This window comes from Perissodus microlepis, chromosome 18, assembly GCF_051167445.1.
Source record: "Perissodus microlepis isolate ML-2025 ecotype Zambia chromosome 18, ASM5116744v1, whole genome shotgun sequence".
Taxonomy (NCBI): Eukaryota; Metazoa; Chordata; class Actinopteri; order Cichliformes; family Cichlidae; genus Perissodus; species Perissodus microlepis.
Window position 1 is genome coordinate 13,929,301 of NC_140478.1, and position 18,284 is coordinate 13,947,584.

At 42.8% G+C, this 18,284-nt stretch overlaps 1 long non-coding RNA gene across 6 annotated transcripts in view; it reads right to left on the minus strand.

The window, feature by feature from the left end:
- Positions 1–1,674: 1,674 nt before the first annotated feature.
- The window catches only part of LOC146367509 (uncharacterized), a 28,656-nt gene continuing 12,046 nt past the window's right edge, over positions 1,675–18,284 (minus strand). For all 6 annotated transcript variants that reach the window (XR_014797559.1, XR_014797557.1, XR_014797561.1 and 3 more), the window contains 2 exons: positions 11,102–12,013; positions 1,675–2,146 (listed from right to left, as the gene is read on the minus strand). This is a non-coding gene — a long non-coding RNA (uncharacterized LOC146367509). The remainder of the gene's footprint in view (positions 2,147–11,101; positions 12,014–18,284) is intronic.

The following is an 18,284-nucleotide window of genomic DNA, read 5'->3' on the forward strand; positions in this document are numbered from 1 at the left end:
ACAAATCCAATAACTCAAACTAATGTTAGTCTGTCCAAATATTTATGGATCTTCTCACGCCTGTTTATCGTGTAATGACATTTAATCACCACTCGAGGGCGCTGCTTCCTCATGAATGGTTGAGCGCCTTCTGCTGCAGGAATACACGTCGGTCAGCAGGTGGCGGTGCAGCCCGGCTCTTGGGGCTAAAGATAGCAGGTGTACTGGGTCAGATGGAGCTGCTGCTCCGCCCGAGGCCGCTCTGCCGCGTTGAACTTGACCGTGAACGCAGCAACACATGAAAGAAGGAAAAAAAACCCGCAATACTGTGAACATACCCAACAATTGAAAAAAAGGGGGACAATTATTATAATCCTGATCATCTCAGAGTAGATTTAAAGGCACTGAAGTCTCTAGAAAGAAATGACCTATTTTATTTAAGGTTGATTTTTTGGGTGTTTGTGTTCCTGTGCATCTTTCTGAATTAGGTTAAAAAAGGGGTTCTCTTCTTAAACCAGGCAGGAAGCTCGGTCCACACTCCTTTGTGCAAAGATTTTTGGGAAAGTGGGAGGAAAAAAACACCAGAAGAAAAGAGCTATAGGGAAGATAGAGGACTAATTAGGCCAAGAGAGTGAAGGAGGGAGGGATGGATGGAGGCTGTCAGAGGATGTGGTTGCTATAGATACTTGGCATGATGCCGGATGGAGGCAGCGCCAATTTGCATTCATTCAGATGATGGCGGCTCCACAGTCTCTCTCTCTCTCTCTCTCTCATTGCCTCTTTCCCTGAAATAAAAGCACCAGAAGAACCATTTCTTTCACTGTGCTTTCCCCATCTCTAAACAGCGCAGTTTTTTTTTTAAGTTTACTAAAAATTTAAGTAAAAAATTGAATTATAATATACCATTAAGCTCCTTGTGTTTGAATTAAAATACACCTGCTTTTCTGGTTAGTAATATTAAAACTATGCTGTAGACAGTATAGCGAGCGTTTTTGTTTTTTAACCATGTCAAAGATATTTAGCTAAAAACTTCAAAACCCGATCTTTTTTTTTCCTTTTTGTTTAAATGCTTCAAAAAGCCGGTTTGTTTAAAATGCAAATATTTCAATCTTCCTGACCTACTGCACTCTGAGTCTGAGCACAGTTTGGTGTGGGCCTAATTTTCCTGAGCTAGAAGAAAAACAATTCTACATTCACTGTTTGATTTAAAAAGTCACAAACAGACCAGTCTTTTATAGCAAATAGCATGTGTGGGCCTACACAAAAATAATTTTTAAAAAGTAAAAACAAAAAGATTTAATATTTCTGTTTATTCCTCTGCACTAAACCAGCAAATTGAGACAAATCAAATAAAAAAAACAAACAAAAAAACTTCCACGTTTGTCAAAAAGTCAGAATAACTGTAGTGAAAATGTTATTGTGTGAGTTTTCTCTATTGCATATTTCTTTATGTAACAAGACACTGGAGGTAGTGTTGTTTTGTAAATAGCTATAAGTGCGCTAGACTTATGATAATGAATGAAATAAATGTGAGAAAATAAACTGAATGTTAAAAAATCAGTTTCACCATCATTTTTTGGTCTTTATCAAAATATGTGACAGCTTCACGCCCAAATTAGACTTCTTAGATATTTTAGGGAAATGTGCATTTAGAATGAAAACTAAGTAATAAAAAAAAAAGCTGGAAATAGGAGGTTCAAATGAATGTTACTTTATTGAAAGCGCGTTTATACACACACATATATATACATTAGACACAAACTCTTTATTGTAAAACTGGCACAAAAATAAAAGTGCGGTGTGATCAATCTGACTTTTTATTAAAAAAATTTGTTCAAATTCTTCTCTATACTCATGCCGAATGACCAGCGTCAAATACAGCAGTGGACAGCAAGAAAAAAACAAGGCTCTCAATAAACAATATATATTTAAAAGCTTTAAATACATTTCTTTATTCAACCCCAGATGCTTGTTGGCAATAAAGTACATCTTAAGAGACAATGAAATAACAATTTTTTTGGTGTTTTTAAAATATCAATGTTAACCCATATTACAACAAAATCTTTGTTTCTGAGGTTTTGTTGTACACCAGAAAAACAACAGACGTGGATGAACAGGCCCGGTCTTTGAGCCAAACACAAGCAGATTTTTCTCCTGCGCCGTCAATCTGCAAGAGGAGATGAAGACAGAGGAAATGAGAAATTAGAGATAAAAACTGGGTGTGGAATAAAAAGACAGAGTGAAATTGTCATATTTTTCTTCACAGGCAGGGTTGAAACAGATTTGGACTACATTAACAAAAAAAGGGGTGGGGTATGACGAGGGGGAGACTCCCTCCTCATGACTACTAATATCTGTCTGTGTTCTAGTCTGCACTCCTTCACCTTTGACCTCCAACGTCTGGAGCGTCAAAAGGGCACAGAGTCAACAGGGAACTCTGCAATTATGCTAAACACACACACACACACACACACACACACACACACACACACACACACACACACACACACTTGCGTCTGGTTTTTGCACCGTCATGTCTGAACATAAAAAAAACCAACAAGCAGAGGAACGAGAATTAATCTGAACGTGTCCAAACTTTTAATCGTTACCATAAATTCAAATGGGAAACCCACCACCTTCACAAAGTTAAATTTGTCAACAAAAACCTTCTGCGAAATCAAAAATCGCTTAAAATTTGATAGATTTGAAATGCTAGTGTCTTGGTTCAGTACAGATTGATGGGGCGGCAGAAAAATCAAGGTGTGCGTGGGCTGTGAAGAGGAGGAGGAAGAGGCTAGTTATGACTGAAGCGATCAGAGCTAGACTGCAGTCCCTGGGTAGATTCAGGGCTTCAGACACTGGGCAATTGAGGGGGCCTTCCTGAGCCTGTAGGGCTCTCCAGGGCTCTTCTCCTGCCTACGCTGTCCCAACAACCAGATAATGTATGCAGAGGGGAGCCTACAGTCCTGTCTCCAATAACCACACACACACAGACACACACGCAGAAGAATATAACTGCATTCCTGCCAAAGACATCAGAGCTGGAGCGACCAGAGAAAGCTATCAGGCTGACTTTTATTTGATTAAAATGCAACTCTGATCTTTTTTATAATTAGCAATTGGTAAAAATTGTGGAACGAAGGATGGGGGCTTAATGCATTACTGCAATCCTTAAAATGATTCAGCAACTTTATGCTAGGATCCAAAAATATAAATATGAGGCATAGAAAGATGGACAGGCACAGGAAGTGATGGACTTTTTCCAGCTGAGAGGCATGTTTCTCCTACCTCTGTCCTTTGTACAGTCTTGTAATCCACAAAAACTACAAAGGGTTTAATGTATTTGTGAGAAAGTAACTCTAGATCTTAGAAAATAATATTACATTGCATATGTTCATGGTATATTGCTAAGTCACACTGACTCTATCAGAAAAACCAGTCCATTTAGGAAGTAATTGGGAATTGACCTCAAACATTGAGAATAGGCTGTTGTTTAGGTCAATACGCGAGACACCTAACGATGTGCGATGAATGCGGCTGATTGCAGAGCGGAAGAGTTTTAACTCTCGTGTCTTACGTTTATCAAAGTTTATTTTAATCAATCAGAGAATTCAGACGACACCGCTGTGAAAACTTCAAAAGAAGAGCGTCTTCGAGTAGCAAGCGTGCAAACCTCATATCAGCAAAAGCATGTAACGCTGATTTATCGCGTTTGACAAAATGTTCAGCTCTGGCGTCACAAGAGCTTGCCTTTGAGAACATCTGAGGCTTAACTTGGTCAAAAACACTAAATGCCAGCTCTGACATTCAACTTCTCCAACCTCTCCTATGTGCAGGACACACTTTTCCCCAAATTCTTCCTGTTTTCCCAAGAACAAGGTCACCCTCTAAAGGATGTTCTCACAGAAAAGAGTTAAATCTTCTTCCATAGAGACGGAGTGAATGTGTGTGTTTGTGTGTGTGTGACAGAGTGGATAAAGTAAGAGAGGCATAAATAGAGAAAAAGCCTGAATTTGGATGAGGAGGGTGTATGTGTGGGTAGGTGTAAAGTGGACTCTCTCCCTCTAGTTCCCTGCTTTCTATATTCAACCCCACCTTCCCCGACACACACACACACACACCCTAATGCTGACATTGTGTCCGTCCAACAAAGACGTCCCTGCAGCCCCCTCATTATAAATACATGTCATTGGATCACAGCTCGTCTGAATCCCCGAGTCTGCTGCGCTCTAAGTGGCCGTGACTGAGCCCTGAATGGGTGGCCGAGTGACAGCTAACCCAATAGAGCCAGCGGTGTGAGTGAGTGTGCGAGTAGCCTCAGCCTATGGGAATGAAAGCGTCGCAGCAGGACGAGGTCAGAGGTCAGGGGCTGTCCGTTACGTGTGAGGACGCGAATATACACACATGAAGTTTTCAGAGTGTCGGGCATGCTGCTTATAATTAAGAATTGGTGGCAAAAAAAGGGGGACATGAATCTGTGACGAGGACGGTTTTGAGATGAATTCATGAAAAGTGCGTTAACGGTTAGCTGCTGCATGCATGCAGGAGGTTTGCTTTAAATCTAGGGCAATAAGTTTCCTGCTGCCTCAACAACAAAGCTGCAGAAATCTTGTCCTGGTTCACTTAGAAGCAGGGAACAAGGTGTGTGTGTGTTTGCATGCGTACTTGCGTGCATGTGTGTTTGAAGGGCTCATCCTATCGCATTTTGCAGGGAAATGCAAAAGTGTCTCTATCCCTCTGGAACCACAAACCAGGACAAGTACAGTGTCGTACTCTCATTCCTCCTCCCTCTCTTCTATTTCTGAGTAAAAGCTTGCATTTCTCCCCAGGTATAATAAAGTTTCCCTCACTCTACTTTCACTTGCGTCTTGAACCACTGGAGATATGACCCTAAAGTCCACCAGAAATTAATATTTAAAGAGTAACTAATCACTAGCAGGTAAGCTGAACATGAACGCCAAGCCTTAATCATTGTTGCCTCATTTCGCCGAGCAAATGAATGACGTGAGCCCAGAGGTTAGTGTTTCAAGTTAAAATGTGTGCTTTCTCTCAGTTTTCTTTCTTTATGACACCTTTTTGAGTGTGAGCGTACATATGTGTGTATCACAGACAGTCTAATGCGCAGTTGGCTCATTAATGCAGCACCGCAACAATGAAATGAAGAAGCGATGACAGCTGCTCATGCTAATCATGTCTGACATCCCACCACCATCCAGCACGTTTGCCTATATATATATATATATATATATGTGTATGTATACATATACACATGTCTCCTGGCTCTCACTAGGCGAGGACCCCGAATAGCTGCCTGCACACATTGCCAGATGGGGAAAAAAAGACGTGCAGTGCTAACTGTAGAGGGAAATCACTGCATTTCTGTGTTTCTAGATTTTTATTCATGCTTTTTTACAAACTGCATCACATTCGTCAGTGTGCTTGACCCAACTGACAGTATAAAGCAGTGTGACAAGGTAAGCTACTCTAATTAGAATTAAATTTAGTTGGATACAGAGATATCGTTTTTTAAGGTCGATTTTTGTGGCCGCTGTTAATATAGAGGAAAATAAGGGAAAAGAAACATGAGGAAAATATATGTCACATGGCTGAGGGTGTTTTAGCCTAAGCCTTAACCAGACGGAGACCACTGTTGTGGTCAGACCCCCTCCACAGAACATGCAAGTACATGGAAGAATACTTTCCAACAGAATCCCAATACTGTCAATAAAAGTAATGAATGGATTTTAGCATAAAAATGAAAGAAGATAAAGGAATGATTAATGCAGGCATTAATATGTAAAACTTTAAATATTCTCGCCCCTTTTTTTAAGGTAGAAGCTTCATGCAAAATCAGAAATATGTATATAAGTATTAAAAAAAAGATAACACTAACTGATTCAAGTGAAAATGTGACAAATATAACAGTCTGTATCCTGTACAGCATATGGCTCTTCACTGAATGTCCAGTTCTGTGAGAGGAGTAAAAAAAAAAATTTGTGAAGCAGACAATAATGTGAGGGAGAACAAGAGTGAGGGACAAAGAGAGAGCGAGAGAGTCTAAAAGTGTCCATGCCAGGCTTCCTTTGGGCATGAGTGGGAAACTATGAGTGGTGTGTCAATGGATCAGAAAAGCACATGCAAACACACACACACACACACACACACACACACACTCCCCACTGAGCCAGAGCCTCTGCCAGAGACAGGTCTATGGGTCTATTGAGGGGACTGGGAGGGAGCTGTCCCTTTCTGTAGAGCTAATGAAGCCTGGATCCCCAAACATAAAGGAATGGAGAGAGTTAGCATTGCGCTCCTACACCCATTCACTCACTTCCTTCCTTTACACATCTCCTGATGAGGTAATGCTGTCTCTCTTAAAGGGATACCATAAGTAACGCACCTTTAGCCGCACAACGAACGCATCACGCCAAGATATGTGCTCCTATGAGCTTGCACAGGACCAGGCTGAGAGGGTTTAGCACAATTAGTTCTTAATGAAGATGTACATTTTTATAAATTCACATCTACCTTCACCGGCCACTTTGTTAGGTGCACCTTGCTAGTAGAGGGTTGTCTTTTTCCTTCAGAACTGCCATCACTCTGGGTGGCATAGATTCAACAAGGTGCTGGAAATATTCCTGAGATATGTTGATCTATATTTACATAATAGCATCAAACTATTAGATTGAGATCTGTTGACTGTGGAGGCCATCTGAGTGCAGTGAACTCATTATGTTCAAGAAACCAGATTGAGATGATTTAGTTTTGTGACATGATGCGTTATCCTGCTGGAAACAGTCAGGTTAAGGGGTCTAAGGTTTGCCATGGAAATATCCCCTAGACTATCACATCATCCATGCTTGTGGTTTACACCAAATTCTGACTCTACCATCCGAATGTCATGGCAAAAATAGAGAGACTCATCAGACAAGATATGCAAGGTTGTAAAAAGTTATTAACTTACTCTTGCCTTCCTATCAGCTCAAAGCAGTATGACATCTGGCATAAACAAGGCATTTTCACCCAGAGAACTGCAGCTCACTTGATATTTCTCTTTGTCAGACCATTCTCTGTAAACCCTAGAGATGGCTGTGTGGGAAAATCCCAGTAGATCAACAGTTTCTGAAATACTCAGACCAGGCTGTCTGGCACCAACAAGCATCTCCCCCATTCTGATGTTCGGTTTAAACTTCTACAGCTTGTCTTGACTACATCTAAATTCCTAAATGGACCAAGTTGCTGCCATATGATTGGTTGATTTGATTATTGTGTTAATGAGCAGCTGAACAGGTGTACTTAATGATCTGTATATAATTGCAGTTTTCATCATCAGCTGGTCACTGGTTTTTGGCAAGTGTTAATCTAACAACAGTAAATACAGTTTTTTAGGGGACTAATCAGATCTGGATTAATACAAAATTTTAACATGGACATTGTAGATGTTCTTTTAAATCAGAAAACATTTCACTGTTTTTTTTTTTATAGTTTTGGACAATAATGAAGAAAAAGATTCTAGGATTTTTATGTACATGAAATACTTTATAGAACCATCAATTCAAAAGACAGGTCAGATGATGTGAATCTAAATATTGCATTAAATCAACTGAATAAATATGTATTATAATAATTAAGGGCAGGATATAACATTTCTAAGATGTAAATATGTTGATTTAAGTGTCCTTAAAGCTGAAAATGTTGAAAGAAAAAAAGACTGTCGTGTAGAAGTCCTTTACATTATTACCAGCATATCCTTTGGTGAAAACTGCCCAGATAACTGTCATTTTTTGGGTAATAACTAAAGATAACATTGACTTACTCTTTACATTTTTGTGCTACAGAGTATCGTCAGCCTTTCCCATTTTGTTAACAGAATAGTAACAAAACGGTGTAAACTTGGCATGTGAATAAACGGTCTAAACCAGAGGACTCCGGATTTCCTTCATCATGGAAATGTGGAGTCTTGGTACAAAGCTGCAGTCAGTCAGCAAGAAACAAAGACAGGCACCACACTGGAGAGCCTGAGACCAACATGTCACTCAGAGAAGAAATGTCCCAGAGAGCAGAGATGTGGAGAGAAAAGGCTTCCAGACAACACAATCACACTTTCAGCAGGGGAGGTCTGACTTTAGGCGGCCTGTCTATCTGCCTGTCTGCTACTCTGCTGTGACTACAAGATGATGAAGGAGCGCTTGTCCAAGTCTACGCCCAGTCCTCTCTGAACAACCACACTGAGCTAATAATAGACGGCAGTGCTTATCAAACAGTCTCAAAACTTCATTTGCATCTTGCAAGACCCAGACAACAACCAGAGAGGCCCTACACACACACACACAGTCATGAACCAGACAACCCCTTCACTGGCCTTGACCCATGAACTCTAGGGTCCTCTTTCACCTGCTACGACAGCATTCATGCTCCCGAGGCTGTCTCGCCGGCAGCCGACTGTTCTGCATATCTGCTCGCTAGATTCCCACGCTCTGAGCTCAGACCTCCTGCACGGAGGACAATCACACTTTAAACACGGCTGTATTCATACAGGTAATTATGGAGATCAGTATTGTATCTGTGTCTGACTGTCTGACATTTGTGGGCCTCATGCACTGTCTTCACAGCTCAGTGCATACTATGGGGGGGTGGCGAGCTTTCCTTTTCCCTTCTTCCCTCTCAAATTGATCAGTCTGACTGGCACACACACACAAAAAACCCTTTTGTTCAGCACAGCACGGCGATCATGTATATTTCTAATAAACGTCTGTATTCTTTCACCATGAAACTCGGTCCGCTATCTTGCAAAGCGCTGGTCTCGTGTCGCCATTCCCCTTCCCACTATCCTCTGCATCCCTCTGTTTTGCTTGTTCCCTCTTCTCCAGCACATCAAGGGTAAACTCATGACTCGCCTCGCCTTTCTTTCCTCTTCCTGACTCTTTGCCGTTTGTCATTGGCTGAAAGCAGCTCCACATTGGCTGGACAGAAACGGTGATGCAACGAACACGAGGCTCCTGTGTAGTAGGGGTGTTTACGTGTTTTTTGTGAGAAACGGGCTCTGAGCGCGCGTCTGCTGCTCTCCCACAAATAATGTGACCGCCAAACACGAACGGGCGCAACACTCTCTTCTCTCGTGTGATCATGCGAGGGAGACCTACAAAAGACTGTGACTGAATTTGCCTCGCCGCGCAGCATATGGGCACCCTCGCCGTTCTATGCAAATGGCCGAAATGCAGACAAATCTGCACAAATGCAGACAAACTAAACTCCCCCCACCACCACCCTCCAGTGTCTCATTAATGGTTCCTCCTAAAACCAGACGCCCCCATCATCAAATAATAACCTCTCCACTTACACCCCCGCCCCAACTCCATCTTCCCCTCCTGTGCACACCCCGCCAATCCCATCCCACAGTCTAGACCCCACAACCCTCTCCCAAACCAGACACCCCAAAATCTCCCCCACCCCAACCAACCCCAACCCACCCCCACGCCTCCTCCCTCTCCTCTCCTCAGCTCCCACGACCAGCAGACAGACCCTATGATTTGCGTGACCGCCATTTTGCTGCCCACAGTAGACCTAACTGTACTGGCGCAGCAGCAGCTGCCTTGATGGGCAAATGCAAATGCGAGCGCCGCATTGTCGCTTGAATTAACGGCCCCACCACCACTACCCCCCAACACCGAAAAACAAGACCTGCTCGATCAGATGCGACTACACAATGACGCAGTGCCGTAACTGTAATACAGAAAACGTGACATGTTCATTTACACAAAGCGGCTGCGAGGAGCTGTGCTGAATGCTATTATGCATGGTTACGGGATCAAACGCATTCTGTATCCCCCCCCCGATTTTATAAAAAGGTGCATTTCCAAAGTCTCAAATAGGTGCAGCTGAGTCGTCTCCCGTTTTTCATGCGATACTTCAAAGCTACAATCCGCCAGTCTTCAGGCGGCAATTTTTGTGCTGCGGCCTATTTATATTTTTCATCTGCAGCTCTTTTCTAGCAAAATCAGTCACCCCATGATTTGTTCAGTGCCATGGTAACCAGACACCCATGTGCATGAAAATGAGACTATTATGGTCTGTGTGTCTGGAGTTTGTTGGGCCTATGGATCCCTACTTAATTAGAGTCTGTGTGCATGTCTGAGCCTCTCTGTTTGCTTAATGCTTTCATCTGTGCATTATGTATGTCTGTGTGTAAAAAACCCCAAAAAAAACCCCTAACTGCGAGTGTGCATGCGTGACAGCGCGATCTGATTAAACAAAGCCCCAGCTTAATCTTTTGTACAGTGTCACATTTGCATGCGAGGGAATCACATGCAAGCAAGCGCACCATATGGCACAGTATGTCTAGACAGTTGATCTAGCATGGACCGAACACCTATCAAACACATTTCTGGGTGCGAATACTCGCACCTTGAAAGAAACTCCCCCCCCCACCAAAACCCAAAAAACGGCATGGAGTACGCTTTAAAACATCACTTCGCTCCTGCTTGCTCGTCGCCAACGCGCGCCTTCGTAGGATCAATTACCAGCTCATGCCGACGACGTGATGTTCGGAGGTTATGCAAATGCAATTAGCCTTGATTTGCATTCGACGACAACAGCTAACCGACGCACAGATGGCAGACAACGGGGATGCACTCGCCATTTTTTGGCAGAGGGAGAGACTGGCGGCCATTTTGTCTGAAGCTGTGCCCATCTGGATGGAAACAACCACGCTGCATTACTGTGACGACGACAGCAGTTTGGGAGATGTGGGTGTACACTGCTGCTGCTGCTCGCAGCTCAAACACTCAAGGCCAAACATATACAGTCCATTTACACACACACACACACACACACACACACACACACACACACACACACACACACACACACACACACACACACGGCTCTGTGATGTAGATAAGAATTATACAGCGAGAGTAGAGATTGAAAGCACGAGTGGCATCTTATAATTAAAGAAACACCTCTTTTTTTTCACAGCTGTAATCCTAAATCGGCCTCAAAGGATGCCGAGTTACCATCTCTCCCTGTCACAGGCTATTTTAGGCAATGTGTGATGTAATGACAGCACATTCAGAGTAGTTCATAGAGTGGAAAATGTGAAGTGCTAAAGAGAGATACTTGCCATTTTACCATCTCCACTACAAGGTCTCTCTGCTCTATGATCTCCAGCCCTCTTTGCTGTTCAGTCAGTTTTTTTTTAAACAGTCTGAAATTGAATAATAGACATCATGGAGAAAAAAAAAGGATCATACTCAAAGCTCATACTTCGTGTGCCAGTATTTCTTGTTTGAACAGACACGTGTCTACAGCTCACCATAGTAACAGCAAGCCAAGCGAGTGGTAGAGAAAATAAAGATCTGTCTCTTTGTCAAATGTAAAAACTAGTTGGGGGAATAAACAACGGGCGAGTCGAGGATGGAGAATGAGTCAAAAGTAGCTCCCGAACTGTGTGTTTTTTTTGTTTTTTTTATCAGCCCGAGGCAGGAGGTTGGGGGGATACGTCAATCTTATGATGGAAAAAAAAGGCAAGAGAAAGGAGCATCCCTCTTGGCAGTCTTTCAACGTTCTGGGCATTGGGTATTATTTGGGGAGAAATCCCCTTCAGCAGAACCACACACACAGCCAGTGGAGATTGGGACTGAGGTCCAGTCCAAGGAGCCAGGGCTGCAGCTGAGAGAACCACACAGGACCTGTCTTTTGGAGGTCTGCAGGCCCGTAGGCCACACACTTAAAACACAGGAAACCCCACTCAGAGCTGTGAAGGTTTTCTGTTTCATATTGATTTCTCCTGCATGCCGGTAGCTCCAGAGGTGATCTGAGCCTTTGGGGACCTTCTCCATCCTTCCCGGCCCACTCACTAGCTCCCCGCCTGGGCTTCACTGGCTCTGCTGGACCCCTGGATGGAGGTACAAGCCACAGGAGGAGAGGAAGAAGACAAGAGCCCATGGCAATGATGATGAGCTGCGCCGGGTCTCTGAGTTCAGTCATCCAGCAGCCTTTATCCAGCCTTCCAACCACCCACCCTTGTTTCCATCTGAAAAAGGGAAAATAGAGAGTGTTTTTCAAAATCTCACCTTTGGCATTCAGCATCCCTCTGCTCAATGCAAATGCAAATGCAAACACTAACACTTTGATTAAAAATACGTGGGAAGAAAACGCCAACTTGCTCTTTTGTAACCCGCCCCAAGGCTCCCACTGCTGTACAGAAACAAATAAAAATTCTCAACATGCTGTATGAAAGACAGAAGCATCAATTTCTGTTCGTTTTTCTAAAATGTTATGCACAAATATGGATTTTTCACGTTAAAATCATTTACATTTAACCTTAACCATGAGGAATTATTAACAACAGTACCAATATGCATGTAGAAATATTATAAAAGTATTCTGAAACCTGTTATCATGCTAATACGCTATAATCCTTTGTGCTTCTTTGTTCTTTTCTTTAAAAAATAAGAATTGAAGGAGCCTCCCCGAGTAACCTGCACACACTGTCCCTAGTTTCTATCAAACTTGGCTACAGAGAGACTCAGCTCGGTGTGTTCTCCTGGAAAACGATTAACACAGTTATAGCCAGTCATGGGATAGTTTGCTAGGAAATTTAAGTTTGCAGTAATGTGCGTGTTTTCATCATATAATGGAAGGAGCAACGGGAGTAGCCCAGCGAGCCGGAGGAAGATTCAGACACAATGCAGCCATTGAGAGAGTTCAGACATGGGTGTTAACTCGCCATTCCTTCACACACAATAGGGCCCCCCACTACAGCCAGCATAGGGCACAATGTTGGTTCAGGGCAGCCCTCCACCCAGTGACAAAGAAAAGAGCTGCATTATCAAGATGGGAGGAGAAGGAAGGGTGAGGGGGGTGCAGGAGGAGAGAGACAAACAGGAGATTGAGGGATATTTGTGTATGAGGAGGGAGGCAGAGAAGCAGAGGGGAGGCCCTGCGACCCATGGCTTTGGACTTGAGGAACAAAACAGCGAGACGTCACCAACGTCAGCATCAGACGTTCCATCTATTTTCCGTCCCGCTCGCATGTTGTCAATTTTATTAGCGAGCACTGTGATGAAGCTATTCGCGCATTTACAGTGGTGCAAAATATGATGTGGGAAAAGTAAAGACTACTAACAGATGGTTTATTCCGAATCCCTTGAAACGACTTTCAAAGCATGAATTAAAGACATAGAAATATTTGTCCTAACTGATATTTTGCAGTGTGCAATTTACTAAGGATGCCTGGTTCTGTATTTCATTTGTAGGAGAATTAATGAGGACAAATAATAGCGTGATTCAGCCTCTGCTTCGGAGCGGTTAATATGTAGAACATATGTTCTTCTTGTTAGTTAATCCCTGTGAAGAAGAGCCTGGAAAGAAGCAGATCTGTCTTTGATCACACATATGTGGTTATGGGGTTTGTCTAGTATATTATTTAAATATAAATAATGCAATTTTTTTTGAGTTCCTGTCAAAAATATGCTTGGGACATTTTCAAGAAATAGATGGAGCCATACTGAACAAACCACACATAGCCAGTACCAAGCCAGGATAGCAAGCTGTATTTTGGGGATTTGCAGACTATTATATTATATTATATTATATTATATTATATTATATTATATTATATTATATTATATTATATTATATTATATTATATGCTTGGTGGATCCATATTAACGTACCACAAAACTAACGCAACTCCTAAAAAAGTTCTTTAATGGTTTCGTATTATGGGCTTCTCTTATTCATGTTTTTATTTTCTTTCCTTTTTTTTAACATCTATTGGACAATAAAGTAGAGAATAAACAGGAAAGTAGGAGAGAGAGCAAGAGGGTTGACAAACAGGAAAGCATTCAGGGTGGAACTGAACCCAGACCTCTGCAGTCTTTTGGCATACGTGTTCAACCAAAGCCATAGAGGTGCCTCATTATTCAGGTTTTCAGTGGCATGCTCTGGTGATACATACTGACCCAGCAAACAGTTTGTGCATTCATTTTTTTTTTTTTTTTAATAAAACACATTACTGAGTAAAATTTACACTTCACTTTACATTTAACGTATAACTGCAACGCCCCTCATCTGCTTTTGACTGGTGACCTTATTTCCACATTTCTTCCACCGTGTCCCTGTCAGGCTCTTCATACAAATTTTACCAACTGGTAATAAAAGCAGCAGCATTTTTGATGCAGGTGCATTTTAACTACATCCAACTCCCCCCCCCCCTTTTTTTTTTTTTCATTGGATCTGAAGGACCAAATTGTTTGCCTGCTTTTGTTTGTTCCAGTGAAACTCAGAGATGAATTTGATGTACAGTATGTGCATGAAATGAAGGACATGGGAATTTATCTGCACTTTAATGGCTTCATATTTGCAGCAGAGAGCAGGAATCACATCATCTCCAACGACTTCAGCATTTTTGAAACATCTTTAGTGGTCATCCAAAGACTGTATAACAAGCATTTGCTCGTTCTGAGTTGCTTGTTATACACTCTGCATGGTTGTAAGGGAGCACTGTTTTGGGAGTGAAGCTGACAGCGTTAACAATCCGTTGGTAATGTAGGTGTAAAAGCTTTTATTCTACCTTCCTTTTCCCAGACAGGTAAAAATCTCCTGCAAAACAAAGGGGCGACTTCTGCTTAAAATGTATAAAGGAAGCTATCAGTTTGACAGTGTTTAAGGCCAGCAGGCTGTATAGGTGGTGACGAGGTAGTGGGGCTGGGGGTGGAGGAGTAGTTGGAAAATGTTTATGGAGATCCTGTGTCTCTCTGGGAGCCTAATAGGATCCCATGGCTGGAGTGAGAGCTCATTGTGCCAGTGTAAAGGATTACACTGCTAAACTGGTAAAACAGGGGAAAAAGCCCAAACACTCTCTACCTCCTATGGAGAGGCAACGAACCATCCAACAATGAGAGGGGAGAGTATACTGGGAGCTGACTCATTTCATCAACACAGAAAGCGACCCAAGGAAAGAGAAGTATCGGAGGAACTGTGACAGAGGGGGGGAAAGACCGGGCAGTTCATTTAGCTGTATGTACAGAAACAAAAATGACTGCAAATGGAGGGAGGGATGACAAAAAAAAAACAGAAAGGAAGGGGCAGGGGGCTGCTTGGATGACAGTTTCAGTATTCGAGGGTAAAATGGGCAAATGATGTCTGTCTTGCTTGTCTGTCTGCATCCTGAGTGACAGTTTACAATCTCTGAGGCAGCAGGCAGGCCCAGCAGGTCGGCTCTTTGGCTCCATACAATCCCTCATTTCCTAACCTATTTTTTCCTCTCTCTGCCATCTACCCTCCACCTTCAGCTCTCGTCTGTTTCCAGCCATTTCTAATCTCCCCCACTCTGCCACCACAGCCACTACCTTCACTCTGCATATATATATATATATATGTATGTCTATGTGTATATATTTTTTTTATTTCCACAATTTTTTAGTTGATCGCCAGTTAATTTAATCATTACATTGACTGAGCCTTCCGTCGTTGTTTCTTTCCGACTTCACCACAAAAAGACTAATACTCTGCAACAATAATGCCCTCTCCTCTTTATGGAACTAGCTTGCAGGCTTTTTCTTGCCCTTTGACGCAAACGATGACCTGAATCAGTCCCTCTCTGCACCTGCCTCACATTCATCCAGTAACTGTTTACAGCCGACTTTCTTGGAGCTACGATCATGCTGAACTGGTAGATTAATTTTCAGCAAACATTTGCTTGCTTTTGGATTCTCTGCTCGCTTTAGTGTCTTATATAAATATATATTTGTTAAAAATCCCCAAAGGGTTTTTTTTTTCATCGCAAAATTTGAAAGCACAGGAAATCCTCCGAATGTCTGATGAGCATGATGACCCCGCATATTTCCTGCAGTTTTCATGTACAGCACGCACATACAACATTATTCTCATCTCATTTGCTGTTCAAATGGAAACCACGCCGGGCAAAAATGCATCATTTGCATCCTGCAACCTGCCAGGCTGACAGACTCCTCTCTCTCTCTCGTCCTCTCTCTCCTCCTTCGCTGTCTTCATCTCTTCCCTTCCTTCAAAGGCTGCTGAGGATGTATTCAAACAGCAGGATACACACTCAGCTAACAAACCTCATTAAGGGCCCATACACACTTTCTCAATGCTTACACTAGCTGTCACACATCCTCTCTCAATGCACACACTGGTGGCCACACTGACCACGACAAAGCATCTTTACAGAGCTAATTAGAAGGGTCCCCCTCTCTATTTGAAACTCATCTGAATAGGAGGGAACATGATAATGAGGAGGGGAGGACGAGATAGAGGAGGGAGGGACAGTTGGGATGAAAAAGGAAAAAAGGGGCAAAGGAGAGAGAGGGAGAGAGGATGCATGGTAATTTATTTGCAGAGATGGTGGGCATATTTTTTCGTGGCGTGGAATTAAAGTGAGGAGCCCGTGCAAGCAGGGGGAACCGAATTAGTGTGACACTGCTCAGAAGCAGCGACGGAGACGAACGGGGAGGGAAGTGAGTGCTGCACCATTTTGATTGGTGTGCCAGTATCTGGAGAGAGAGATAGAAAGAAGCCATGGGTGGGACCCTAGCTTCATTGGGAAGGAGGTAAAAAGAGCAGCCGCTGCCACGGACGGCATTTCAGAGAGCTTTACATGAACTCATGATCAAACTAACTGGAACACATGTAACACAAAATGTGGGGTAAAGAGGCACCAGATGATCACCTGAATTAAAGGGAATTATTTTCATTCCTTTTTCTGATTATAATTATTTATCTGTTATTCATCAGATAACATTTTGTGTTTACTGAGGGACAAAACGTCGCATTGAGGTTAAGCTCTAAAATGATCCTTAAAAGCTGCTTCATCTCTCTGTAAACTTTTCCCCATTTGTGCTTTTTTTCCCCTTTTGTTTCTCTGAAGCATCTCTCTCTTTGTGCCTGTGTGTGTGCAGACAATGCCAAGTTGACAGTTAAGGTCTCAGATCAAGTTTGTCTCTGGAGCCCGTGTGAGTGGACATATCAGAAGCTGCACAAGAGCTCTATCAGAGCTTTCCATCATAGTAAATTAAAAAAAAAAAAGAGCTTTTTAAAAATATTAGAATTAAACTACTTGAAAACAAACAACGATCAAACAAGATCACAATGTGAGTATGAGGGGAAAGAAATCCAGGCTCCTTTCAATGCTCAGCAGAATTTTAAGTTCAAGTTGAAGTTATGACCTAATTGTTCTCTCATCAAGGCCCAGTGGCCCCTTGATGGGAGTGCAAAGCATTCTGGGAGAATAGCAGGTGTCCCCGTGTCGCAGAGCTTCCCAGACAGCTTGTTAATTTGCACAACTTTTACAAATTAACAAGCTCTCTGCTGTATGTGTGTGTGCATGCGTGTGCATGTATGTGTGTATATATTAGCGATGGGACTTGACCCTAGCGAGCTGCGGCAGTGTTTCGCGTCTTGCTGGGCGTGGGAAAAAGACGGGACCCCTTTTCACAGCTGCCTGGCCGAGGCCTGGGCTGCTGGGGGCCCCCTGTACCCCCCTTCACACACACACACATACACACCCTGGTTCCCCCTTGTTCAAGATCCCCCCCAACTCACACACACACACACACACACACACACACACACACACACACACACACACACACACACACACACACACACACACCAACCCTTCTCCTCCTTCTATCCCATTCAGGCTCCAGCCTACTGGCTTTCAAAAGCAGGACCCCCTTCCCAGCCCTTCATAAATACATCTCATTATTCAAGCCCTAGTTTGCATAGGGATTCCAAAGAGATCTCCACTCTGCTCGCGAGGCCTGAAGCCTCTCAGCCTTTTGGACCGCACAAGTGCAAATTTCGACTTAGTAATCTCCCTGTGTTAATATTTGTTTTAAAACGATGTGCGCACACTTTCAAAATTCTTTCACCAATACTGAAACGCATATTTTTTCCCTTACTTTCTTTTTTTCTTTTCTTTTTTGTTTTTGTTTTTGCATCTGACTTAAAATTTCTAATTTGTCTCAGAAATTATGGAAAAATCTGTAGAAACTAAAGGCAGTGAAAAGAGAGTTTAGCATGACTATTAGCAAGTGCTTGTCTGTGTTCCATCTGCCACGGGCTATTGTACAGTACTACACACACGCACACACACACACACACACACACACACACACACACACACACACACACACACACACTTCAGACCCTGTACAATACCACCCCCCCACCCCCATTCACCATTCACTGCAATGCATTACTGCAGAGATTTATCTCCTATCAGCCTGTATAATACTGAGGTTATAATTTACATCCACTTTAGAAAACAGCAGCAC